At 38.6% G+C, this 26,879-nt stretch overlaps 1 protein-coding gene across 3 annotated transcripts in view; it reads right to left on the bottom strand.

Moving 5' to 3' along the window:
* Sertad2 (SERTA domain containing 2) overlaps positions 1-26,879 on the bottom strand; it is a 111,345-nt gene that overhangs the window by 66,114 nt on the left and 18,352 nt on the right. The window contains exon 1 of one of the 3 annotated variants that reach the window (XM_058572674.1): positions 2,641-2,808. The exons of the other annotated variants lie outside the window; for them this stretch is intronic. The gene's annotated coding sequence lies outside the window, so the exon portion shown is untranslated. Of the gene's footprint in view, positions 1-2,640; positions 2,809-26,879 lie in introns of those variants that run through there. 3 annotated transcript variants of the gene reach the window in all.

The raw sequence follows: 26,879 nt of genomic DNA, 5'->3' as shown, positions 1-26,879 counted from the left end.
TTTTGGCTTTCTTAGTATATGCTACAGTCTAGACCTCCAAACATGCCTATAACACTACATTGGGCTTTTAGTAAAATATACATCTTCACCCTGTATGAATCTTGCACGTTTAAGAATTCATGTTCCTTGTAGTCAACAAAAAAGGAAGTAACTCCTCCAAACAGCTTTCTCTCAGGCAGTATAACTAATTTAAAAATGAAGGACGAGACTTACTTTCTGTATAGGGATTTTACTATTTCATCTCCCTAGTGATTGATGTATATTGAGAAAGAATAATTTAATAAAAATTACATTTTAATTTTCTAAAACAATAAATTAGTAAGTGGCATTCTGCACTACTTATTATAGAATCCAGTCAAATATAAAACATGTCAGGTACTATAATCAAAGATGATAGCTAATGCTTTTGTTGCATCTATTTCCCTTCTTCTACAATAACACCCTGCTTTTCTTTGAGAAGTTCTTCTCCCTTTTTTTCTCAGTCCAGCTGATTGTACTCCCAGCACAATCACAGGGACAAACATATGACATTAGTTTGTCCAATCAAAGCATTCCACCCCACTTGCCACAGTGATTGGTTCACAGACACACAAGTCTCAAAACAGGCCAATGAGACCAAACACCACCAAGGCTTTATACAATCATCTGCTAGGAAGTGTCCTTCTGCCTGGGAAGCTAAAGCAGACTATTACTTCTGCCTGTTTTTACTAACCACAGGGGGATAATGCACCTAAAAATGAAGACACCCTGAAAACAATGAAGAACGGTGGAAAAACTGTCTTCTTGAAAATATTATTTGAGAAGTGCCAGGTTCAAGGGCAGAGGAGGCTCACATTACCAGCCTGTCCCTGCCCTGCCGTCCCCTCTGGTACAGGTCCCAGCCCCTTCGACTCCTTGTTTCCAGCCTTCCTGGCAATGCTGGGAGCACCCAATACCATTTTTGGCTTAAGTAGACCACAGTTTCTGTTTTTGCAACCAAGAACCTTGGCTAGTCCAATGGGCAAACAAATTTTATGATCTTTAGGGTGGAGGAGGCCTGCCTAGAAAGATAGAATCTGACTACATAATAATCTAAAAATAGTAATAAAATCAGGGAAAAAAACATACAGAAAAACAAGTATATGAATATGTGATTCACAAAAGATGACTATTAGTCAATAGACACATAAAAATTAAAATTAATGAGAAGAAAATACATGTAGATTTAAAAAGAAACAAGCAAAAATACTAAAGATCAAACAAACAGAAAGAAGTCTTGGGAGGTCAATGTAGGAGGATGCAAGTTCAAGGAGAGCCTCAGCAATTTAGTGAGACCCTCAGCAACTTTGCAAGGCTCTGTCTCAAAAAATAACATTTTTTAAAAAGGTTGGGGCAGGGGGCTGAGAATGTAGCTTAGTGGCAAAGCACCCCTTGATTCAATCCACCATACCAAAAACAAAACAAAACAAAAACCTAGAAAGGTCCTAGCCTTTCAAAACAATAAATCCTAAGAAGGCAAAAAACATTTTTGAATCATTGAAAAGATAGCACCTGGCATGTAGTAGGTATTTGATAATTATTAAAATAATGAGTAAATAATATCAGGAAAGAAGAAATTTAGGTATAATGAACTAGACCTTCTCATGCACTGATAGTAGGAGCTCATACCAGTACAGTCACCGAAGCACACTAGCAACTTATAAAAATGTTTTATTATATATTTTGCTAGAATCAGCAAGCCCATTCCTAACAGACTTATCCTATGGAGGAAAATGGAAAAGTGTGCAAAGATGTCAGTATATGTGATGTTCCCAACAGCACACTGCTTATAAGAGTCTAAATGAAAAGCAACACAGATGCCTGAAAATATGGTTTGTTGAATAAATTATAATATATCCTTTCACATTGGAATACTATACTGCTATTCAAAACATGGAAAGATTTCTATGACAGAAAATAACAGAAAGCAAAACAGCATCTGTAATATGATTTTATTCACTGTTGTTTAAGACAGCGATTGAGTGGAGGGCTTGGTGGAGGTGGGATATACTTTTATGATTTGTATCTCTTGCACAAACATACATTATCTTTATGATTAGACAAAATAATAAGAAAAACCACACATGGAGGCACATACAAAGAATTAGGACAATTTCTAAAAGAGTAAAATATAATATGAATTCAGTTAAGACATAAGATAATTTTAATCTATTCTTTATGGCAGTATAAGCCTAAACTTTTACCAAGTTGAGCTAACAGGGAATAAAATCCTCCCTTCTCATTTAGAGGGGTTGGACCTAAGGAAAAAAAACAGACTAGATCAGCTATGGAGGTGACGCATCCTAAGAAAATCACTTGTTTTATCTTATACATGATGCTCTTCTGAATTTCATACAAAAAGCAAAAGCATCTGAGGAACTTTGAAAGAACTGTTCAAGGCCACCAGGAGTTGTTCAAATGATCATTGCATCAATTCTGCCCAGTCAGAAAGACACTTGAAAACACATCCAAAATGTAATGGAATTCTTTTGTCCTAAACTACCAAAAGATCTCTTTATTTTGCTGAAAACCCGAATATCTTCACTCACTACCTATTCCCAAATCCTCAGACATATAATCAATTTAAAAAGTAGGAAGTAAATCAAGCACAGTAGCACACACCTGTAATCCCAAACACTTGGGAGGCTGAGGCAGGAGGATCAAAAGTCCAAGGCCAGCCTGGGCAACTTAGTGAGACCCTGTCTCAAAACAAAAGAAAAAAAAATTAAAGGGCTGGAGTTGTAGTTTAGTGGTAGAGCACTCCTGGGTTCAGCCCCCAGTACTGCAAGCAAAAAAAAAAAAGAAAGTAGTAATTTAAAATGCTGGGCATGCAATGTGGAAGTAGTATCCTTACCAGGAACAGTTAACGTCACCCATGTTATTAGCCTTCTTTAGTAAACAGTACAACCAGAGCAGCTGGAAGTTTTGTTTCAGTCGCCCATAAGATTCAGAAGAACTTACAATCTCAGGAATTTTACCTTTCAAACAGGCATCATCTCTGCAAGGGTACCATAATTAGTACAATAAATTCAAGTTAATTTTGTAAACTCTCCCCTTGTCTTTAAAAATTAAGAAATCTGGAAATCCAAGCATATTAAACTCCATCTCAGAATGTGTGTTCAAGCCTAAGCACTCTAGCCCAGTGGTGAAAGCCTGGAGGCAGAGAAGAATATAGATTCTGCTCTGCCACATATTAGTGAAGGCCTACCCTCTCTGTGCCTTGGTTTCTTCATCTAAAGAGTAGGGGTAACAATAAACTCTACTTCACAGAGAAGTTAATATTAACTTATTAATATTAACTTCACAAAGAAGTTAATAAATATAAAGCATTTAGGACAATTTACAGCCAAAAAATGCTCCAGAAATATTAGTTATTATATGATTATAGGATAAAAATGATTTCAGTACTATAATGCTATGGAATAGCCATGAAACCAGCCAACTAAAATTTAAATTTTATGACTTTTTTGTCATTCAACTCACTGTGGTTCTGACTTTTTAAACATGGAGAATAATGAATTTTAATTCTCTGAGGTACTTCTAAACATAGGTTATATAGTACAATTATTTCAAAGAGCTCGGAGGCTTGGTCTAATTATTTTCTGAGTCAAAGTGTGATAATTTTTTCATATAGACAATTTCTAAATGTGGACATGTTTATCAGCTACAGGTTTTATTCTGAAAAAAAAATTGCAAACAGGGCAGATATACTTCAAAGGAGTGGTAATGAGAAGTTTATGCCAGTAACTACTACACATTTGAAAGGGACCACTGCAAAAACCAGATATGAAAAGCCTAGTACTAAAAATGCTCTAATCTTAGATCTACTGGGTTTTTCCCCACTCTATCAAAATGAAGCTGCTTTCTTTTTACTATTTTATCACTTCATCTTTAGCCACCCTTTAATTTCATCAACACATCATTAGACTTCTCTTCATTGCCCCTTTTCAATAGAGATGCTCTTTTTAAATAAATTCCTCTCTCTCTCCCCTCCCCGTCTTCTCGCTTTTGCTCTCATAACTCATGAAGCCTAAATCTGGCAAACTTATATCACTTCACCTAAAAGAGTCTGTCTTGAACACACAGGGCACCATTGGTTTTGGCAGGAACAATCCATCGATCTTACGTTTATTAGGAATCTCCTATATCCCAATGCATTTATTGTTTATCTTAGTCCAAAGACTACAATTTTGTGTCTGATAGGTGTATTTTTTTTTGTTCTGAGTTTTGAGAGAGATCTCTTTTGGGCAGATTCAATTTTTTTAAGTCATAAATAAGCACCCCTCCCCGACCCCTTTAGTAGTAAAAATCCAAACTTTTGCCAGCAGCTCTTTCATCTGGGCTCCATTGGAAAGGCAAGATTATCTTTTTGGGCAACAGCCCAAGCTCTAGTAAAAGTCTGACCTTGTGATGTAAGTTGTAGTCTAATGTCAAATCACACTTACAAATCAACACACACCACTACTATAACAGTCACTTCTAACATCAATGAGTGCTTTGCACTTACTTGGTCCTCATAACAAGGCTATGAGGTAGATAGTGTTTTCAAATTGACTTTATAGATGGGAAATCGGAAGAAAAGAGAGATGAAGTAACACGAACAGTCACACATACTATGATTCAAACCCACATGGTCTAAGCCAGGGCCCATGCTCTTAACAAATATATCATACTTTCTCAAAGATAATTTTGGACAAGCAAGAAATAAAAATACAGTGGTGTGAGCTACATAAGTATGCATTTAATTTAATCAAATCCAATGTGCCCAATTTAAAAAGGAAAGCTGAAAAATAATGATTTAGATAGTATAGGCAATTCCCATTTTTATTCATTGTATGCCTAGAAGTCAGAGACAAAAAACATTCTTTTCTACCCTCAGTCAATTTCAGTTCTTAAGTGCCCCTTCTTAAAGACACAAGTATTTCTCCTTAATGAGAGTATTTAATTAACTTGAGTGTGATTTGAATGCAGAGAGTCACATTTTTCATATAACATTAGTTGTATGCAAGTCAACTATTTCATTTTGTGCTCAATTGAAGAAGATGATTCCATTGCAGCTGGGGAAAATGGGCTCTCTGTGGAGATGGAATGTCGGTCCTCCCCACTGTGCACCTTCCTATGAGATTTATAAGAGCAATTTTGACCAAATGCAGTTTTTCCTTACATGCTAACTTCAAAACCTGTCCCCTGCCTTAGATATCACTGCACTACATGCATTAGCACTGTGTGCCTTATCCCAATAACAGAGTTAACAGAGGCCAGATAATTACAGAATGCAATTCCTGCTCATCAAGGTCATTGCTGTGGCTTTGCAGTCCCTTGTATTCCTCATAGCAACTGTTTCATTTTCCTCCCTCTCCACAAAATCTCAAACAGATCCACACTCCACTCACAGTCTGTAGCAGATAATAACATGTAACTTTATAAGAAAGATGGGGGGCACGCAGCATCAGTTCTCTCCACTTACTTTCACCACTAAACTCTGTATCCTCATTGAGCCCCCTCCCTCTCCCAGCCCCATTCGACAAATTGGAATAACCTAGTCTCACCACTTGACTGAAACTGTACTCCCTGAGGCCACTGATGATCTGCTTGCCAGGTCTAATTACTTTTTCTCACTCCATCTCTGTCTCTCTTAGTCTACACCCTACTTACAGATTTGAAGTTCATTGTACAAAGAAAAATACAGATGCCAGGGCCATACCCAAAGGTTCCAACTTAATTGCTATTGGATTGTCAGAGGCACAGTCACCTGCTTCAAGTTCCCCAAGTGATTCAAATGGGCAGCCAGGGTCAAACCCACTACTCTTCCACATTAAGTCCACTCATGAATACACCCTTCTATTTGGACCTCTTGGTCACCGTGATGTAATACTTAATAAATATTTCTATTTTTTCTACTATTCCTTTTCAAGATCTTTGTTTAGAAACTCTCTGATTCCATTTGCTCTGCCTATTGTTCATTTCCCACTGACTCATTAATTTAAGGAATCTAATAATTCCAAATCTCCCTATGCAAACCTGAGCTCCAGCCTCAGCTCCTGACTCTCACCTTTCACAGATGTTGCATCCTGGAGTTCAAATTCCACATGTCCAAAAACATCATGCCAGGCCAGTGAATTGCTCTCTCCATTCTCCACAGATGGAGCTATTTCAAACTCTGCACTTTCCTCAGTCCCCTCATTCTACCACATCCCCCCTCTCTCCTACTTCACAGAGAAAACAGAAACCATCTCTCTTAACTAACCCTACCTGATAAAGTGACTTACACATGTATTCCTTCTCTGCATCTCAACCCCTCTGGGGCTCTTATTTTCAGTCTCTCTGGGAACCAGGATCTATCAATTATTTCCTTTTCCTCTTCTGGACTCTTCCCATCAATCTAAGAATATTGAAGCCTTTTCCAGTAACACAACACAAAAACAAAGCCCTCAAAAAACCATTCAACTCCATGCATTCCTTAAGTATCAGTCTTTCTTGCCTTTGCAGCTAAATGAATTAAATTGACTACACTCACCTTTCCCCCTTCTCAGTCTCTTGGAGGCTCTGCTCCCTCAGGTAGTCCTCAGGCTGCCATCCTTCCCTGTTCACTTACACACTCTCCTTGTATTCTTCCATTTACTCCATGATGTCAACTGTGGGCTCTATGCTGATGCTTCTCTACCCAGATCTTTAATGAGATTCAGGTCTACAAATTAAACTGCCTAAGTCTATTTCTCTGAAAACTTTCATAGGTAAATTTTAAGTTCAACATGCCCAAACCAGAACAAAGCCTCTTTTCCCTGTCTTCAAATCTGGTCCACTTCCTCTCTCAGTGAAAAATATCAACCATCATCCAACCAGTTTCCAAAGCCAGAAAGCTGGGCATCATCCTGATCTTCAGGCCTCTCCCTATATTCACCCTATCTCAGAAAGCATCAAGTTCTGCCCATCCCACCCCAGCTGTTTCAGTTCAGCTCAGGCAGAGACTATCTCTTGCTTCAGTTTTACTGGAACAAAATCCTACCTGGCCAGGACAATCTTTCTACATATACACCATGTCACTCAATTACTTATGACTAATGAAAGGTGTGCATTTAACCTAGGCACAGGACTAGACAGATTTATGGGACAGAAGATAGTCCATAAACAGGCTCAGAAACAGAATTTGACAAATGATGACATTTAAAACAGCATTTAAAATCTGTGGGAGAGGAGTTGAGACAACAGGCTATTTAGTTTGGAAAAATGAAAGTTGCATCCATACCTCATAAAATGAGCAGGTATAAATTCCAGATAAAGATCTCAATGTAATAAAAGAAAGTATAAAAGAACATGGAAGAAAATATGAGAGAATAGTTCTTACCAATCTGAGGATGAAAAAGGTACTTGAATAAAAGCCCAGACTTTTTAGGACACATGAATCTTACCCTTGCTCACCCCTTTATCTTGTCTCCCTACCACCCCTAGCTCCTGCTCTCCAGTCATAGGGATTTTGTGCTCCAAGAGATACACCATGCATGCGGGCACCTGAAGGCCTTGCCAGTGTTTTCTGTGTCTCCCTTAATTTACCAAACAGTCCATCCACTTCCTCCTGATTTTAAATACTATATTTATCATATATTAAATTTAGTTCTAAAGTCTTTTTCTGGATTCTATTCTGTTTTGTTCTAATGATCTGTTTGTCCCTTTTTTTTTTTTTTTTTGGCGGTGCTGTGGAGTGAAGGGTCTCCTGCATGTTAGTAAGTGCTCTACAACTGAACTACATCCCTAACCCACCATAATGTTTTAGATTTCAGTATACTTTCCTTCCTACTTGTCGGGACTATTCCAAACTTTGAGGGCTACTGGAATCAGCTTATTAAATCCTATTAAAAATTCCAATCTGGGCACATTGGCACATGTCTATAGTGCCAGCTACTCAGGTTCACTTGAGCTCACAAGTTCAAGACCAGCCTGGGCATAATGAGACCCCTTCTCAATAAAAAACACACACAAAAAAAAATGCCATTGGTACTTTTAGTTGAAATCGCATAAATGTACAGACCACGTTTGGGAATACTGACACCTTCCCATCTGAAAATATATTCTTCTGTATGTATTTAGCTCTTCAGCGAAAGTGATTTTGTAATACACATCTTACAAAATTACTACTAAATTTTTTCCAAGGTATTTTATAATTTTAATAGCTGGGTGATTGGCATTTTATTTCATTATATTTTCAAAGTGATTGGAAAGCTGTCAAGTTCTGCATACTCTCTTTGCATCTGGTCACTACTGTTTTCCCTTACCAGTTCTGATAGTACTCCAGGAGACTCAAAGTATTGGGTTCTATAGGAAAGGGGCAGGGGAGTGGTTAAGAAGCGGCAGCTGAAGCAGGTTTGTATGCAAGATAATTAGGTCCATTTAAGACATGTTGAGTTTAAAGCAGACAACATTATACTTAAATGAAGACCTCCTAAAAGTACCCAGAAGTACAGAACTGTAGCAGAGGGGAGAGGTCAGGGCTGGACAAGATGTAGCAGTCACATGCACACAGGTAAGAGTCGAAAACACTCCAGAGCAAAGTTCATGCCAAGATTAATGAGGGAAAAATGTTACTCTGTTCCAAAATCTGGATGAAAAATAGAAAGAAAAAGTGTGGTGGTTTCATATTACATTGATTGAGTATAGAACTGTAAAATGTACTTTTCCAAAAAGGATTTCAGGGGACCAAGGGTGGGGTCTCCTGATTGCAGATCTGGCTACCACATTACTACCATGGGATTCATGTGAAAAAAAAGAAAAAAGTTCTAATGATCAAAAGTGAAGGCAGGAAACGGGTGGAGGGAAGGGGAAATGCTGAACTACAAGGTCATGGTCAGGAAACCAATTTGGCAAGGCATGTGGAAAACCAAGGCATATAGAATCAAGTACCACATAGAGTAGTGCACAGCCCAAAGCCAGCTTTGTTTTCATTAGCAGGACTCAAATGGCAGAGTGAAGGCCAGTGCCTGCCATCCACAGAGGAAACCACCTCAAAACACCTCAAAACTCCCTTTTTAAGGTTCTCTCTCTCTCTCTCTCTCTCTCTCCCCCCCCCTCTTTCTCTCTTTTTAATTACTCTTCTTTGAAAAACTGAGATAGACACCTAAGTGGAGTCTGGACAAAAGGCTACCTAGGTCCTAAGAAATGTATTAATAATAAATGCCTAATGTTGATTGTCAGCAATATATAAAGTCTCCTTTTCATTCATTTCCATTATTTCTAAGCAAGTCAAAGAATAATGTGTGTAAATCATACAATAAAAGCAAATTAAGATGTAGTATGCACAGTTAGATCCTAATTTTATGAAAGGTGTGTATGTTCACTGAAAAAACAAAAGAAGCACATTTATCAAAATGTTCGAAGCAAGTATCTAGCAAAATGCAGCCTAGTTTTTATTTTTAACATATTATTTCTTCATTTTACATAGTTTTATACAATGAATATATATTGTGTAATAATAAGAAAAATATGAAATAAGAAAAAAGTGTTTTAAAAAATAAATCAAAGTGTCAATGTCAAAGAAAAACAATCACAGTGGCAATACAGAATTTCAGATTACTCAGGAAGATAGCAATTGTGATTAAATCTCCAAATTTTCAGAATAGAAGCAATAAAATAAAGAATGATGCACACCTAAATTTCTCCTTTGGAGAAAGCTAGAATAAAAAGATTTGTTGTTGTTGTTGTTGTTTTGTTTTAAGGGATAATCATGAAATCCACAGAAGCAAGTGTGGCAGCAGGAGGAGAATGTGATGGCACTTTCATGGTGCAGGTAGAATGCACAAGGACACAGAAGACAATCAGCTCAGAAACGGCTCCTTGAAAATAGCAAGTGAAACAGGGCCATGTCTTTGGGAAAAGAATGCAGCATCTCTCTGGAATGACACAGTCCACAGGGTTAACTGTGGTAGAGTCCAGGGGTAAGGTTTCTTCCTAGCCCAGTCACAGAGGAAGGGTGGAGGCTAAACCTGCCTTCCCTGAGCCATCTCTTACCCGGCCCGGGCTCTTCCTCCCGTCATAGCTGACCAGGCTGCTTCCAGATGCTTGGTACTTCAGAGTTCCTCCCAAGTCCTGTGCCTCCTCCTTCTCTAGCCCTCCCGGGGACACAGGCTTTCAAAGCTCGGAGGGAAGAGGCTCCTGAAAGTAGCTAAGTGGGCAAATCACAGCCCTCCAAATTGAGGGTGGAACACTGCCTGCCAGAAGACACCTGCCTAGAAGGGAAAGTCAGCAGTAGTTTACCTGTGACCAGGTGTCAGAAATGGGTATGTTTGTTATGCTCAACTGAGTACTTATTTGTTAAATGTCTTCAACATATGAAGTACTTGCTAGGTGCTATAGGAGACATAAAGAAATAATTACCCACAGTCCTAAGGGAGCTAGTGTTGACAGGAGAGATGTGGGGAAATAAAGGAAGTCGATAATAATGCAATTCAATATAATAATGTGAAGTTACATCATAGTGCAGGTTAAGAGTGAGCTCTGGAGTCTGTAGGTTGAGTCTGAAATCTATGGCTTTTAGCTGTGGGACCCTGAGAAAATCACTGAACTTCTCTGTGTCTTAGTTTCTTCCTCATAAAATGATGATATTAGTGGTACCAACTCTTGGGTTTGACAGGAAATGTAATTAAAGAATAAAGAGCTTAGAACTCTGCCTGGCACATACTAAAATGTTGGCTGTGATTTTGTGTCTATTATGTAGCAATGTGCTAACGATTTTACATCTCATATTAAATAAGTTAACTCTATTATTAGCCCTGTTTGTAGATGAGGGTCAAAGAATTAGGCAATTTGGATAAGATCTAGAGAGAAGAAAAACAGTTGTGACCTGAGCCCACATCTGACTGAAAATGAAGCATGTGATTTTATTACTACTATTATTTCTACACAAGAGTAGCAGCTAACATGTGTTTAGGGCTTACCCTGTACCAATTATTATTGTTTGCATAATTGCAGTTGTTCTCACAGGATACTGTTTGATCCCATTTTACAGGCAGAAGAAGCCTAAGCAGAGAGAGGCCTGCATTCATGCTGGAGAGCATGGTGCTGTCTGTCAGCACGTGAGGCTGGGTCCACCACTTCCAGGTCCAGAGCAAAGCACTTCAGGCTAGTGGGGAGCTTTAAAAGGGAGTGGGATTTCAGCAGGTCCTCCCCTCAAGGCGTCTGACTAGTAGGTACAGGTGAGGAGCCACTTGGTACACTGATGTCTTTGCCAGTGGTTCTCATAAGCCTGCAGAGGCATGTTCTGTTATAGCTTTTAAATGCTAAGGTTAAATTAGCATTATGTTAAATTCATCTAGAAATGGGGAGTCAATTAAGGTTTTCCAGTAGGCCGTGTTTTAGGAAAATTAATCTGGGAGTAATGAATAGGATGAACTGGAGGGGAAAGAGAAGTACGGCAGAGATTGACTGGCTAGAAGGCTATTGTAGGCCACAGAGCTTATTTTAGTCTTAACAAAGCTGTATATCAGATGCACAGAAAATAAATCCTCAGAAAAAGACTCACCTGAATACAAAATAACTTGCAGTTTACAGAAAAATATGCTTTAATATTCTAGATCTATATTTACCAGCTCAAATAAAAATTAGGTAGTTCCTTTTAAAAATTAATAGAAGTCACAAACTTTCTGTATGTACAAACATCAAAAATTTCAAAGTAAGCTATGGAACCAACTTCAATATCCATCAACAAACAAATGGTTAAAGGAAAATATATATACACAATGGAGTTTTACTGAATCATAAAGAAGAATAAAATTATGACATTTGCTGAAATGGCTGGAACTGGAGAGCATCATGCTAAGTGAAATAAGCTAGACCCAGAAAGTCAAGGGTTGAAAGTTTTCTCTCATATGCAGAAGCTCGAACAAAGAAAGAAAAAAACAAATGTGTGCGTGCATGCACATGTGATGGGGGGGGCAGTATTCCATGAAAATAGAAATCGGTGGAGTAGAGGAAGGGGATTGAGGAGGAGGGAGGAAGAACGGAAAAGGGAGGAACAGTGGAATGAATCTTGCCAAACTTTCCTATGTACCTATATGAATATACCACAATGAATTTCACCTTTTTATCCATGGTGCAGTAATTTTTTTTTAAAAAGCTATAAATGAAAAAAAAATTCTGAAACATACTAAATATATAAATATGATTTAATTGACTTAGCACTTTATGAAGAAAAGAAAACCTAGAATTTTATAGAGATTTATAGTTTTAACAAAATAGTGATATAAGCTGTTTTTTTGGAAATACTGAAGAAAAAAGAATATAATTTGTGGGGTTTTTAAAAAACATAATAAAGGTTATAGCTTATTTAGAGAACTATAAATTAATGAATTGAGTTATTTAACTTAAATTATAGATGAAGATGTATTTGTGAGATGCTAACTTTAAGAGAATTTGAAATTTAAAAAAAAAAAACTAAAAAAACTGTAAAATAAGAAAGCTCCATAATTTCTGGGTTCATTATTATGAGAATGTTAAAGAATGTGAAAGAAGGAACTGTGACACTCACTATAAAGATATTATAGGCTTGACTCAATAAATTCACTCCTAGGAATCTATTTTGGAGAAATAATCTATTTTGGAGAAATAAAGGCATATATGGAAGATACAACATGCAGTGTTTGTCTAGGACCTAAAAAAAGAAATAATATAATAATCTGACATTAGAGAATGACTTGATAAACTGTAATTTATAAATAGAATGTTTACAATAGTAAATAAATTTCTAATATAAAATGATATAAAAATATAAGAAAATTATTGTTATATTTTAAGTGCATATTCTAGCATACAGTATTATATCATGCATTATATATTATTTAAAAACATGCATACATGGAATAAGCAAATGACAAAGTTTTTCAAAAGCAGTTCAATGGTTGCAATTGCGTTTTTTAAAATAAAAGTTTCAATGCTGTCTATTGTCTTTTTTATTGTCTTTATATCCATGTTGACTTTTTACTTTCTTTAAGGCAGAGGAAACTTCCTAAGGGAAAGCCACCTCCCTCCCCTTAATCTCCCTGATTAACCATGTATGGTTCTACCTAATTAATCTCATTTCTAAGGCAGCACTAACATTAGCCTTTCTTCTCATCCTTAACATTTATATTAAATGGAAATGGCATAAATCACTCTCCTCTCCCATGACTCTGAGTCCAGGGCTAATAGGGCAAATGCACACCCATACTCCTTCCTTGATTTCTGGATATCAGAGTTCTGCAGCTGCATGAATTGGTTTACAACAAAACTCTTCCTATTTCTAAATAAAGAATTACTCTGTACTCCTAAGTTGGTTTTATCTAGCCATTAGATAAAGAATGCCTAAAAAAGGGAGAATGAGATTCAAGAAAGAGCTCAGATGGTTTCCAGAGAAATGGTGATTGCCTAGATTATTCTAGAAATAATCTAGGAAGAATCATAGTTATGAGCAAGTGGCAATGGAAACACCTCATCTTGAACAATTTTTCCAATTTTCTAGGCTCAATGGGTAGTTTTCAAAAAAAATTGTCCAGCTTTTTCTCTGCACCTTTTCATCTTAGAAATAACCCAAACTTGTGGTTTGAATTGGGCTAACATAGATCTTGCAGAATAACTCGCAGACACTGGATAATGGTGGATCCAATGAAGAATGAGCTTGTCCTCTGACCAAGCACCTGCTTCCCATTCCCATTCTCTCCATGTGGGCCCAACTATCACGGTTTGTGGCTCACCACCTGACCCTCATGACTTCGCACAGCCTCTTTTCTTCAGGAAAGGCATATGTCCATGGAAGCACACGAACTTCTTCTCCTCTCTCAGTTACTACCAGAATTAACTTCCTAGACAACAGTTCTCACCACATCACTTTCCTCTTCAACTCCTCCTGCATCAGCTTGCCAAATTCCTTGGCATGAACCTCAGGTCTCTCCCCCTCTGGTTCGTATACTCTTTGCCCTTTAAATTTAGAATGTATCCCCTTAACATGCTCTGCTCCCATCACCTAGAACCACTCATTACTTTCCATATAAACCCTGAACAATGTCATCTCCAAGTTTTTCCTCACATATTCCCTCCCTCTGAAATGCCCTTCCCCCCTTCATCCTCACTGTCCCTAATCCTAACTGTTCTTGAAGATTTTGTTCAAATAATACCTTCCTTCAGAAACTTCCCTGCCAGCACTAACAAAATACCATGTTGTTCCTCTTAACTGTCATCATAATTTGCATCTCTACTTGGCATTCATGCTACCTTGGAAATTTCTGTAGTTGTGCATAAATCTCCCTCCACCTCAAAAGCACTGACAGTATCATCTCTTCTGTACTCCTCATAATTGTTGAATCAATGAAGGAAAAAGTTTTGGTTAAGGTAAAACTACATACATTTGGGATGGTGTGTGTGTGTGTGTGTGTGTGTGTAAAGTTCCCACTGGTGTAAAAGTCAAAATGAGTAGAGTTCCAGGTTGGCCTAAATAGTATATTTAGTACACACATAACTCATGAGCTTCCCAACCCTGGTTGTACACTTTTTACCTGAGGTGCTACAGGTATGGTGGCATCTCACGCTTGGAGATTCAGATTTGACTGGCTGGGCAGGACCCAAAGCATGGGGTATTTTGTTATTTAAGCTCTTCCAGTAATTGAACGTGCAAGCCAGAAGGCAGATACAGTGTTAATAATCCGAGTCCAAAAAACAAGTATGTGGTTCAGTGCAGGCAGAATGCACCCACTCCCACCTTAGAATTCTCTCCCCATTTCCCAGGTCCACATGAAGCTTAAAATCTCTTGAGTTCCCCATCTTGGCCTGCCCTTTCCCTAGCCCTTCCATGAGGAAAGTTTCCTACTGTGCCCCGCACCCCCACCCCACCCTACCATCAGTTTCTCCAAGAAGTAGAGTTAGATATTTGGGGGAAAAAAAAAAACATTGTCATAAAAATAATTTATATCATATGGATCATCAGTGAACCTTTTCTTGGTTTTCACAGACCATAAGAACTACTGTTTGATGAGAGCTTACTATATTTTAGGCATGGGGTCATGAACACTACATGTACACAGGTCTTAATTTAATCTTTAGGGAAACCCTGGGAGGCAGGTATAATTATTCCTATTCACAGAAGACAAAACAGACTTGTCAGGAAAGGTGAAGCAATCTGCCCAAAGGTCACACAGCTGGGAAGTGGTAACGCCCAATTTCAAGTTCAAAGATCAGGCTCCAAAGCTTATGCTTTACAATATAACCTCTTTGCCAACATTAAAGAAGACCCATGATACGCCCCCCTACACACACACACACACACAATGAGTTACTCTATTTAGTGGCATATGACAAGGATTAAAAAAAAAAAAAAAAGAACTATGGTAGTGGGCTAGAGGGCAAGAAAGTACCACAGTAGGACCAGATAGCTGTGTTCTTGGGATCTGCTTCCAGGGACCGTTTCAGTAATTTTCTCCCCTCCTTCCTCCACTCTGACCCTCCAATTCTATGTGAGCCAGCGTCTTCTGTGGCTGCAGCATCTGGGCCTGGTTAGAAGGGGAAACTGGGGCAAGAGCAGCAGCCATTTGTATGAAGGATTGCTTATAATTAGAGACTGCCCTATTTGAAATGCATCAGGAAAAGCACAATTAGCAGATTCATTTATTAGATTTCTGTTATACTTCACTTGTGAAACACTTGGATTAAGACCTTATGCTGGGACTGGGGTTGTGGCTCAGTGATAGAGCACTTGCCTAGCATATGTGAGGCACTGGGTTCAATCCTCAGCACCACATATAAATAAATAAAAAATAAATAAAGGTTCATCAACAACTAAAAAAAAAATTTTTTAAAGAGACCTTATGCTTAAAATAATGCCTCAGGATTTAATGAGAAAAGTATTCACTGAATCTGGATTCTGGCTGTGAAATATGGGTCCCATAATATCCCAAAATGTTCTCATTTATTCAGGGATGGATGCTAACATTTAGCAAAGGTAAATCATACTTTAAAAAAGAAAAAAAGATAAACAATAAAAGCAGCCCTTATTTCTAATTTCCTCACTCTGTTGCCAGAGAGTCTGGGCTGCTTTGTGAAGACCACGTGTCCATTTAAGTCAATGAACTCTGGAGGACACCATTCCACACACACTGCAGAGCCTCAGTGATTTCTTTGCCTGACCAATTAACCATGCTGGAGTGAATCTTTTCTCTTAGTGCCTGTACTCCTGCATGCACAACCCTGGTGTGCGAACCAGTGCCAAGGAATGAGGAAATGTGCCTATTGGGAGATCAGGTCCATGTGAAAGCTAGCCACCTTCATCTGCAGCCCTACTTTCCAGTCATCTTGATAACTGATAAATGGAGAATAAACACTCCCCCTGCTTATGGCACCTGGGTGCATGTTGAAGCCTATGTGCACCTCAGTGGACTCAGTCTCTAAAGACAAAATTGAAATTGAATGCATCTCTGTGGTCCTCTAAATGTTCTCATGCCAAGCCTCAGAATATAAGGAAGCACAATGGATAAGGCTGATGCTAGTATAAACCCAAGGAAGGGACACATGGCTTCCAGAAAGATAGCCAATGACTCAAGAATAAAAAGGTCCAGATTTTGATGGCCATCTTGAATTACTTACAATTAAACCAGGTTGGGGGGTGGTGAATTCTAGAATGAAGTCTACACTAGTTCTGGCTTTGCTACTGAAACAGCTATACATAAGTCACTGATCTTTCCTGTGCCTCACTCTTCTTATCTATAAAATGGAAATATTGGTGCCTTTATGCTTAACTCACAGTGTGATAGAGATACAATGAGACAAAGTGTACAAAGATAATATGGTCATGCTGAAATCTTACTATAAAAGGAAAGTCATGAAAGGAAGTTAAGAATTTTACTCTCCACTTTGTGTCCTTGCTCAAGTCACTCTTTACTGTGTTCCCTTTCCAGAAAATGATGTTAGGGGTACAGCTTCTATGGCAAGGTTCCTGAGTCTCAAATAACTAAATACCATATAAAGTTTTAGATTAAAAAAAAAAGTTTCATCATTAGTCATGTCAGTAACTACAAGGGGAAAAAATGCACCCCAATTGTAATATAGCTGAAGGAACCACAGCCCCAAAGGAGAAAAGGTTCAACAAATAAACCCTATGTACACTACAAAGAGGGAAACACCAAAGGTTGGCTCTGCTCTTCTCAGTGTGGTTTTCATATCACCAAACCAAAGTTAATGATGTAGCTTAAAAACTTAGAGCACAGGTCTTACAGCGTGGGCGGGGGGGGGGGGGATTTCAAAACAAAACTTAAAAGGATAATAGACTTTTAGAAAAGTGCAAAAATATAAATGAACAGATTTTCAAATTCTAGAACAAACATGCCCACCCAGATCAAAACAGACAACATTACCAGTATCCTACAACCCCCCTCCAGCCATGAGCAGTTCTTGCTCACATACCCTGCTCCCCACCCCCACCCCATGATCCACATGTATAAGAGCTGGGTATGCTCTAGGGCAGTTCTCAAAGTGGGGTCCTGAGGGCTGCACAGGATCCCTGGGGATCTCCAGACCCTTTCAGAGGACACACAAATATTATGAAAACTCTATTTTCATAATAATTCGGAGGTATTTTGCCTTTTTCACTGTTGACATGGGGGATGGGTAGAACTGCTGGTGCCTTTGCCAGAGTAAAGGCAGGAAGGAGCCCTACAGTGACACAGTGACAGACAGTCATCACACCCTCTCCTCCACACCTACAGAACATACCAGTGTCCTACAAAATGTCCTGGGCAAGGCAAGAGAAACATTATTTTACTGATCCTCTCCCCTTGGGCACATGTCTGCAGCACTGTGTGAGGAGAGGGGCGCACACACAGAGCTCTGAGTGGTGAGGCTCACGGTGCCCGGAGGAAAAGCTGTGGGAGCTTGTTTGCCATTGAGCAGACACAGCTCACACAGGGCCACTTCTGCTTGAAGACAGGACTGTGGGACCACCCATGGGTATTCAGACTCCAGGATCTGGCAGGCAGTGAGCCTATCACAGTTCCCATCCCAGTGATAAAATTCAGGCTTTCAAGTGAAAAATTAGAATTTTTGGAAAACTTGTACTGCCATTATTAGCTTGACAACAACCCAATATTTATAATGCTTTTATGATGAAATCAGTGGTAAAATTAAAGAATGTGATATTTTAATATTGTACAATGAAATATGTGAACCATGTAAAGATCACATGGTTCAGTAAACCAATATGTTCCAAGTAATCACTGTATGATATTCCTTAATCTTTCATGAGTAAAAACCTATTCAATGTATAAGGTAACAAATTAAAAGTTCATTGATGCCAGGTGTGGTGTCACATGCCTGTAATCCCAGAGACTTGGGAGGCTGAGGCAGGAGGATAGCAAGTTCCAGGCCAGCCTAGACAATTTAGCTTGTCTCAATATGAAATAAAAAAGAGCCAGGAATGTAGCTCAGTGGAAGAGTGCCCTGGGTTAAATCCCAGTACCAAAAAAAAAAGAAAAGAAAAAAAAGGTGCCTTGATGAATTTGGGTTTCATATTGCCACCAACCTCTTAGACTGCCATTTGTCAAGAGTACAGTATAAAAGTAGAATATCCACAATTATTTGAAGAATTTATTAAAATATTCCTCCTTTTTCCAACTACATACCTGTGAAGTCAGATTTTCTTTATATTCTTCAGCCAAAACAATACATCACAACTTCTAAAACAAAAAGCAGATATGAGTACCCAGCTGTCTTCTATCAAAGGATGCTCTAGCAGTTGTGATGTATTGTTTTTAGATGAAGAATAGGCAGTAAAGACATTTGCAAAATACTACAACAGTATGACTATTTCACCACGGTTTTTATGTTTTGGTAAAGTTTAGTGATTTTTTTCATTAAAAAAATAATAAGTTATTTGTGCCAGAGGTGTAGCTTAAAGACAGATCACTTGCCTGGCATGTTCAAGGCCCTGGGTTTGATCCCCAGCACTCCAAAACAAAATAAAAATTTTTTAAAATTTATGTTAACATGTAATAAATATATGATATTTAAAATTGTTTTTCTATTATTAATGTGGTAGAAATCAATAGATATAATCCATATTAATGTAAGTTCTTTGAGGTCCTCAATAATATTTAAGAATGTATAGGGGCTGGGGATGTAACTCAGTGGTACAGTGCCTGCCTGGCATGTGCAAGACCCTGGGTTCAATCTCCAGAACCACAAAATAATTAAAAATATAAGGAAAACAAGTGTAAAGTGAGATCAGAGGTCTGAGGAACTGCTGCTTCTGGGTGTAAACCCAGGAGTGAAGCTGCTGAATGGTAGGGTTATCTTTTCCCAGTTTACTAGACACTGCCAGCCTTTTTGCTCACATGTGGTACCAGTTTACGTTCCCACCAGTAGTTCTTTATATATTCGTAATATGAGCTGTCCGTGATGTGTGTAATTAGTATTTTTCTTTCTTTTGGTGAATTGAAGTTCATTAATAGTAGTCAAATGTATCAATCTTTTCCTCCTTGACCAGTACTTTTTGTGTTTTGTTTGTGAAGTCCTTCCCTTTCCTAAGTATTATCTTCTAAAAGTTGCATTGTGCTGCATTTCACAGTTAGATTTGATGCACTACATGGTCATTGGTCATTTGGGATCCTGATGGGCTTCTGGCTGTCAGCAGTAAGGAATGCTACCTCTCTGCGTTGTTATGTCTCATTCAGAAGTTATTCTGCACTATCCTTACCAATTTTCTGTGTGAATCTTTCAATGTAACTCTAGAGATGGAAGACTACAGATTCAAATTTTTGACAGAAGGAAAAAAAAACCCAGGGACCTCAGTTTTTCCACAGTGTCCTGGAGAGGTGAAGATATCAGCCATCCTTTCATAGCATTACCATAATCAGCAAAGTTGCACTTTGTGCTGCCATAAAAATGCTCTCAAGAATGTCATGTTGATGTTTTACTTTAAGAGAGAACTGAAAGCACTTTGGGAAATTTTCTAGATCCACAAGATTTCAGTGTTTTTCAGCAAGAGGTAAATCCAAAACTGAGGGGAGTGGGGCTGATAACATATGGCACTTGTTTTACTTTGTAAGAGTCGAGGAATTGGCTCCAGAATACCCCTCAGTAGGAAGTGCTGGCACATCCACTATGGGAACAGGAAAGGGCACTCATATCACATATTTGTCACCCTCTGAGACCCTAGCATCTTACTAGAATGTAAGATAGTTCTTCAACAAGACTCAATAAATATCCATGCCCAAATATCTTTTGAACATGAGCTTAACTGCTACATTTAATGTCTCACACAGCATTTTTCAAACTTTACATATTATCTATCAATGAGTCATGAAATCAATGAGGTAGGTTACAATTAGCATTATTTAAAGATGAACTACAATGCGATACAAAAGAAAATATCAGAATGCCTGGAACATAGTGAATATTGCTTCACAATTTTTTCCCAGTTAAATTTGTATATATGTATACCCCAATGCAAAATGTATTTCTTACTATGGGTTTCCAGCCCAACTTTTTAAAGGCACAAGAGGCTAGCATGTTGCATTGCATATACATGCTGGAGAGTTTTACCCATTTCACCATGTTTCTACATGACCCCACCTCCCTTTGAATAACACAGAGAGGGACAACCGATCATATTAATCATGAGTTCCTTGCTTATGATTTGTTAATTTGGTGTCCAGGGAACATTTCAGTGACAGACGTTATATGATAAATTGCTGGTGGCTATGTTTCAAGCTACAGCATGCTTGTAATCCAGTGGATTGGAAGGCTGAGGCAGGAGGATCATAGATTCAAAGCCAGCTTAGCAACTTAGCAAGGCCCTGAGCAACTCAGTGAGATCCTGTTTCTAAATAAAATACAAAAAAAGGGGTTGGGGATATGGCTCAGTGGTTAAGCGCTGCTGGGTTAGATGATCAAGCATGTAGAAGGAGGCAGAGATGAAAGATGAAGAGAGTTCTGGCCACACTGGGGTCAGCTGCATTCTTGCCCTTCCCACAGTTTGGTGACAACTTCTTCTGAGATCCTTTATGTCTAAGTTCTCTCCCAAATTTCTTTCACAAGTTTCTGACATTTTCAATCAAATAAATATACAATGCCTGTTCTTCTCTTACAGTCTTGGGACAGAATTAATAAATTAAAAATTTCAATTCCAAGGGACAACAAATAGGTTCTTGCCCTAAAACCTACAGACGAACCCTCCACTGATCATGTAAGAGACAAAATTAATTCATAAAAAACTACAAATATAAAAAAAGATTGTTGCTGAAGATCAACTTTGATCTTCACAACTATAATGGAACAAAGGATATTTGGGGGTAAACATGGTAAGCAGAGAGAAGCAGGATCCTCAAAGTCTCTATAGCAAAGTTCATGTATGCACCATTTATAATATTTTGACCTTCTCTCTAGCCTAATTTGAAGCCAGTGAGATACACTTTGGCCAAAAGGTACTGCACAGACCTTTGTCAAAGGAGTGTCTTTCTTTTTAAGTTAACCCCAAATCATCCCATCAAGTTCTTAGGCCCAGGAGAACTGTGCAAGGGCAGGACCATCTGATTATAATCAAGTTCTACTGCATGTGGTTCAAGGACTTGGATGCAGAAATATAAGAGAATAAAAAGATGGGTTGGCTAAAAAGTAAAAACTGGAACTCACAGAGGTAGCACAATCCAAGCCAAGAGACTAGGAAATTGAATACAGTGTTTTAAGTTAAAGAGAAACTTCTCTTCCTCTAAGACTACAACACAGCTCCTCCCATACCTGCTTTACTGGAGGCTAGTTTGTCTTTGAAACTTACAACCCAGCTGCCTTTGTGTATCTGAGCATGCCTTGGAGAATACTGCACTGAATGACCCATTTACACAATGCAGTTTGCTCAGCTTTGGAAGCAACTGTTGAGAAAGTCAAGTTTAATTTGGTGCAAGTTAGGTTTATATGGCATTCTGTGAGTGTGTGTTGGTAAGGTGATCTCTTACATATGATGACACTAATAATTATTGTGATCCATTCTGCATTCTCTCTCAATTCAACTTGATTTGGAGACTGCCCAGCTGATCATGGGTACATCCAGAAAGGCCCTCCAGGTTCTCAGCTGATCAGTGCTCATGGAAGACCATGATGCATGTGGTTTGCTCACCATTACCTCTTTGAAAATCTACTCCAAGGAGTTAAATGTTATTAGCAAAGCTTTGATAACCAGGCATGAGCAATAAATACTTTTCTCAGTTAAAACATCTAGGGATAATGCCTAAAAAGAAACCTGTGATAACAAGTTTCTCAGGGTTGTGTGGCATTATTCTAAAACTTCCAAAGTGGCCAAAATCATCACTTTTTTGTCCAAATGGGAGGCCACATAAGGACATATAAGAAAGGGTTTCTTCATTAATGTTTCCAGAGGACTGGGGCCAAATTTGTCAAATGGTAACATTCTGAGTCTTTTAAATGGCTGAACACAACCCTGGGTACATTCTCCCCTGGATTAAGTCTCCCACTGGATCCTAAATGCTTGCATAGCTGGCTGCACAGGGTTTTGCACAGCATAGATTCTCAGAAATATGTTAAAAGCTCATGTCAAATTAGCTTTAGGGATGAAGCTACGACCTCTTGAAGGAGGTGTCCTTTGAAAGAACACACTGGTCTAGTCTGAGGAAGTGGGCCCTAGTTTCTGTAACTAACAGAAGTTTCACTTTCTTTATGAAGGGCTTTAACTCCAGTTTTTTAAAAATGTATATTAAAACTCAATAATCTCTACTGTTCATTTTGCACTACCATTCTGATTCAAGGTAGGAAATAACAAGGCTCCTCTTCCTTTGTTTGATAATTAAAGTCAAAGTTAATCAAGAAGTGGCCCTTTGATGATGTGTTTGTTCTTATGGTAAACTACATGAAATGGTCACTACGGTGGTTTTTGGACTGTGGCTTTCTGTGAGAAGTAGTGACAACCAGAAAGCTAGATGCTATCAAGGGGCTGGTTCCTAGCACAGTGAAGGGAATACTGGAGCAGGACAGCTGCCCTGCACAGAAACTGTGTGCTCTTAGACAAGCCCTAACTTTAGAATTCTGGCTTATCATTTTTAAAATGGGAAAGACAATAAATACTTCACAAGGTAGTTGTGGCTGTGGGTGCTGAACAGGATAATGCTCATTAGGGCAATTAGAAATACAATGCTCCATACAAATCAAGGTGCTATGATTATTTGTAACCATCCTGCCCCAGAGGTATTTTTCAACCAACTCTGAAATGTTAAAATAAAAAGCTAGTGCTTTCATGAAGAATTCAAATTAAAATCCAACTTTGTTTTCTGCTCTTACTACATCCACTGTGGAATGGATAGCAAGATAGTTTGCCAATCAAAGCCCAACCTGTCTCTCTCTGCCCTCGCCCTGGCTTCAATAGCCAGCCTCTGACCTCCGCCCTTACGACTATTTGTTCACAATTACAAACAACCTCACAGGAGGCTGAGAAAGTCCACTGCTGTAAGATGATAAGGGGAGACCCTTGGGGGAATCTTTTCTTTTTCTTTTTAACTTTAACTGGTTGGAGAGAACCGCGGCTGCCATTCCTGTAAGCAGTGAGTGTGGGCTCCCGAGGCCAGGGGTGGGGAAGAGCAAGGGCTGCTTTCTGCACTGCATTCCTCGGCAGGCGCTGGCTGCACGAGCAGCTCACTGCACGGCCACTCCCTTCAGAGGCAGCTCCCTGCGCAGCCTGCACGGCGCGCTGCACGGGCCACTCGGTTCTGCTCCCGCGGCAACCCCAGAGTTGGAGACCTTCGCGGCAGAGCAGAAGTGAGAGGCTTTGGCTGGCAGCTGTTACGTGCTCCTTTTTCTTTGTCACCGAAAGAAGCGAAAGACGGTGACAAGGCAGAGACTTGTTTTCTTTGTTGCCGCAGGTTTCATGCACTTCACCTCTATTCCCTCAGCCTGCTATAATTTTAAAAACACTGGCAGTACAATCTTGTGAAGGCAAAACTTTTCTTCCATTTAATGAACTAAAAAGCAAAACAGGGCTGTGGCTGTGGCTCAGCGGTAGCGCACTTGCCTGGCTGGCATATGTGAGGCACTGAGTTCGATTCTCAGCATTACAACTACAAAAAAAAAAAAAAAAAATTAAAGCAAAACATACATCCTTTTGTTTCAAGTTATTCAATAAAGATTATTTTTCCCCCACCCAAATGTACTTATTTCTCAGGTATAGTTTAGTCAAGTATTATATAGATGCTAGTATATTGAGATTGCTAATATAGTTAACTTATGATCATCATGTTTTTATTTCAAATTCCTTTTAGAGTGCCTACTATGTGCCAGAGTGCACTTCTTAAAAGCAGTTTATTTGGGGAGAGGGGTACACTCAGTAGTAGAGCTTCCCTGGCAAGTACAGGACCTAGGGCTCAAGGTTACAGCCACTGCACAGAATAAAATAAAACAAAAAGTTTCCTTTTGGGGGCTGGGTTGTGGTTCACTGGTTGAGTGTTTGCCTCACATGTGTGAAGCTCTGGGTTCAATTCTCAGCACCGCATATAAATAAAAGTTCCGTCAACACTAAAAAAATATTTTTAAAAAGTTTCATTTTAAAAAATTATATTTGCTTTTTTAATGTATAGAATTTTATTTTTTAAATATTTCATGTCCGAAGAAAACTAAAATAAATATTAATTTCCATACTCTAAATATATGCCTCAAAATTAGGTAAGCTTGTTGGGAGTCTGGGGCTTTCAGCAAAGAAGTTAAGGTCCATGTAATTTACTGTGGTCAATCCACAGGAACCTAAACACCTTTGCTGCCTAATAGTTTTTTGTTTGTTTGTTTTGTTTTAGCAGCACTGGGGACCAAACCCAGGACCTCAAACATGCTAAGCAAATACTCTCTATCACTGAGCTACATGTCCAGCTCCTTCTGCCTATTCTTAATATCACCTTGAAAAATTAACTCACGAGTCACAAACAGAAAACCAAGCATTACCTGCAACCTGAAGTATTCCCAAACCATACATGCAGCTATATAAAACCTAGAAGGTAATTGTTCTTTTTTTTCACGTTTTGTAACTGCCTGAAAATGAACCAGAAGTGGGCATTTGAGAAAGACAACTATTTTATAAAACGAACTAGTTTAGTTTAATTAGTAGCTCTTCAACTCTCTTCCCTCTCCCCCAACAAAGTTCTGATTTCTAACAAATGAAACAGTCCTTTCATGTTGGTTTTGTCTCCTCCAGTTAACAACAATAATTCAATCATCCATCCTCTCAATTTTATGTAGCTTTCACAAGCCAAATGAGCAGCAGGATCATCTTGTTAATAAATCTTCCCAATTAAGCTCGCAAGTGTAGATTTAATGCTAGATGTTTCCAAAGACTCTCAGAGGCAGGGAAGTGGAGTGTCTCATTGTCTAGGAGATCCCTATGCAGCAAGACTATCTGATTTTAAGGCACAGATGTCTTGAATGGAAAAAAAAAAAAAACAAAAAACTCATAAATCATCATCCTACACAGTTTAGATGGGAGAGGGAGTAACAGAACAGAACAATTAATAATTACTATTCTAAAGAAGTTATTTAACAGTGAAGAGAGAGACAAGACAGGGATTGGAAGGCCTAAATTTCAGTCACTCCACTGCCACTACTGACTTTTTAATTCCCTGGACTTGGGTTGGCACATTTTTAAAATAGAAATGACTTCATTTCTCTTGCTTATCACACAGGTTTGTTGTTCAGATTACATATGAAAATGCAGGGATAAGTACTGTACTTTAAAAACAGTCTTAAAGGGCCACCCTAGTATTTCCGACATTAACAAATTTCTCTGCACTGCATTTACTCAAGTGTGACAGAAGATGATCAAAGCCAGGCCTTCCACAGTTCTGCCAATTGAGAATCTCTGAAGTGGGTCCACTATCACCACTGCCTGAGGTGATGTTAGGCTGTTGTTTGCAAGAGGAGAAAGGCTGCCAATTTCCACTGAGCCCAGGACCATAGGAGCTAGCCTCCTGTGGCTGCATGTGAGCAAGAATGAACTCTTTCTGTGCGGTGTGTGGGTACAAGCACAGGCGGAGGGCAGTAGAACAACAGAACTGCTTGGAATAGAGGTGAAGTGCATTCACTCCGATTCTTACAGTTTCACTAAGAAGAATGTACAAAATTGACCAAAATGCAACTTTCACTTTTGTTAATTTGAAGTGGGGGAAAGGGACTGTCACTCTCAAAAATTTCATCCTCAGTCTGATTTTGAAAAAGGGTTTTGAAAGCAGAACAGTCAATTCTTCTAGTTTTTACAGAGTGCTCCTTACATTCTCTATCAACATTCACTAGTGAAAAGAACTGAGGACAACATATTCCAAACATAAATTATATTCAGATGTAGTGATCACATTTTATAAGAACAACACATTTTAAGAGTGATTGGAGTTGTTTCTACCTATAAATTCAGAAAGTACTCACACAAGTATTACTCTAGCTAAATCCACCTTGGGGAGAGATTTTGTTACATTTATTATTATAAAGGAAAAAATTTTGGCTTATTAAAATCTGACCATTCATGAAATTTCCTGGCAGAAAGCAACTTGTTAAATCAAATTTAGAAGGGCAAAAAGAAAATAGGGGCTGCATTCATTATAATCTTCCTCCAACTATCCATCACCTTCTGGGACAGCAGTCAGATCAGGAATAATATGGGAGCAGATCATGTTTATAACTGGCAATGAAACTTTACTTCAGACAATAAATCTAGTGTAAATCCTAACATTGGAACACTGAAGAAGAGATGCAGGAAATATTTTTGGCACCTGAAAATTGTTTTCTTTGGTCCTGTAAGGGTAGCTGAAAAGGAGAGAAACTGACTCAGTAATAAAATGAAGCCAAGGAAGGATCCCCAGTCTGCTTTGGCTCTGCGACTG

The sequence above is a fragment of the Marmota monax genome, unplaced genomic scaffold (genome assembly GCF_021218885.2).
Source record: "Marmota monax isolate L192 unplaced genomic scaffold, Marmota_monax_Labrador192_F-V1.1 WCK01_AAM20220418_F8-fsc00015, whole genome shotgun sequence".
Taxonomy (NCBI): domain Eukaryota; kingdom Metazoa; phylum Chordata; class Mammalia; order Rodentia; family Sciuridae; genus Marmota; species Marmota monax.
This window is presented reverse-complemented; position numbering and strand designations above follow the sequence as displayed.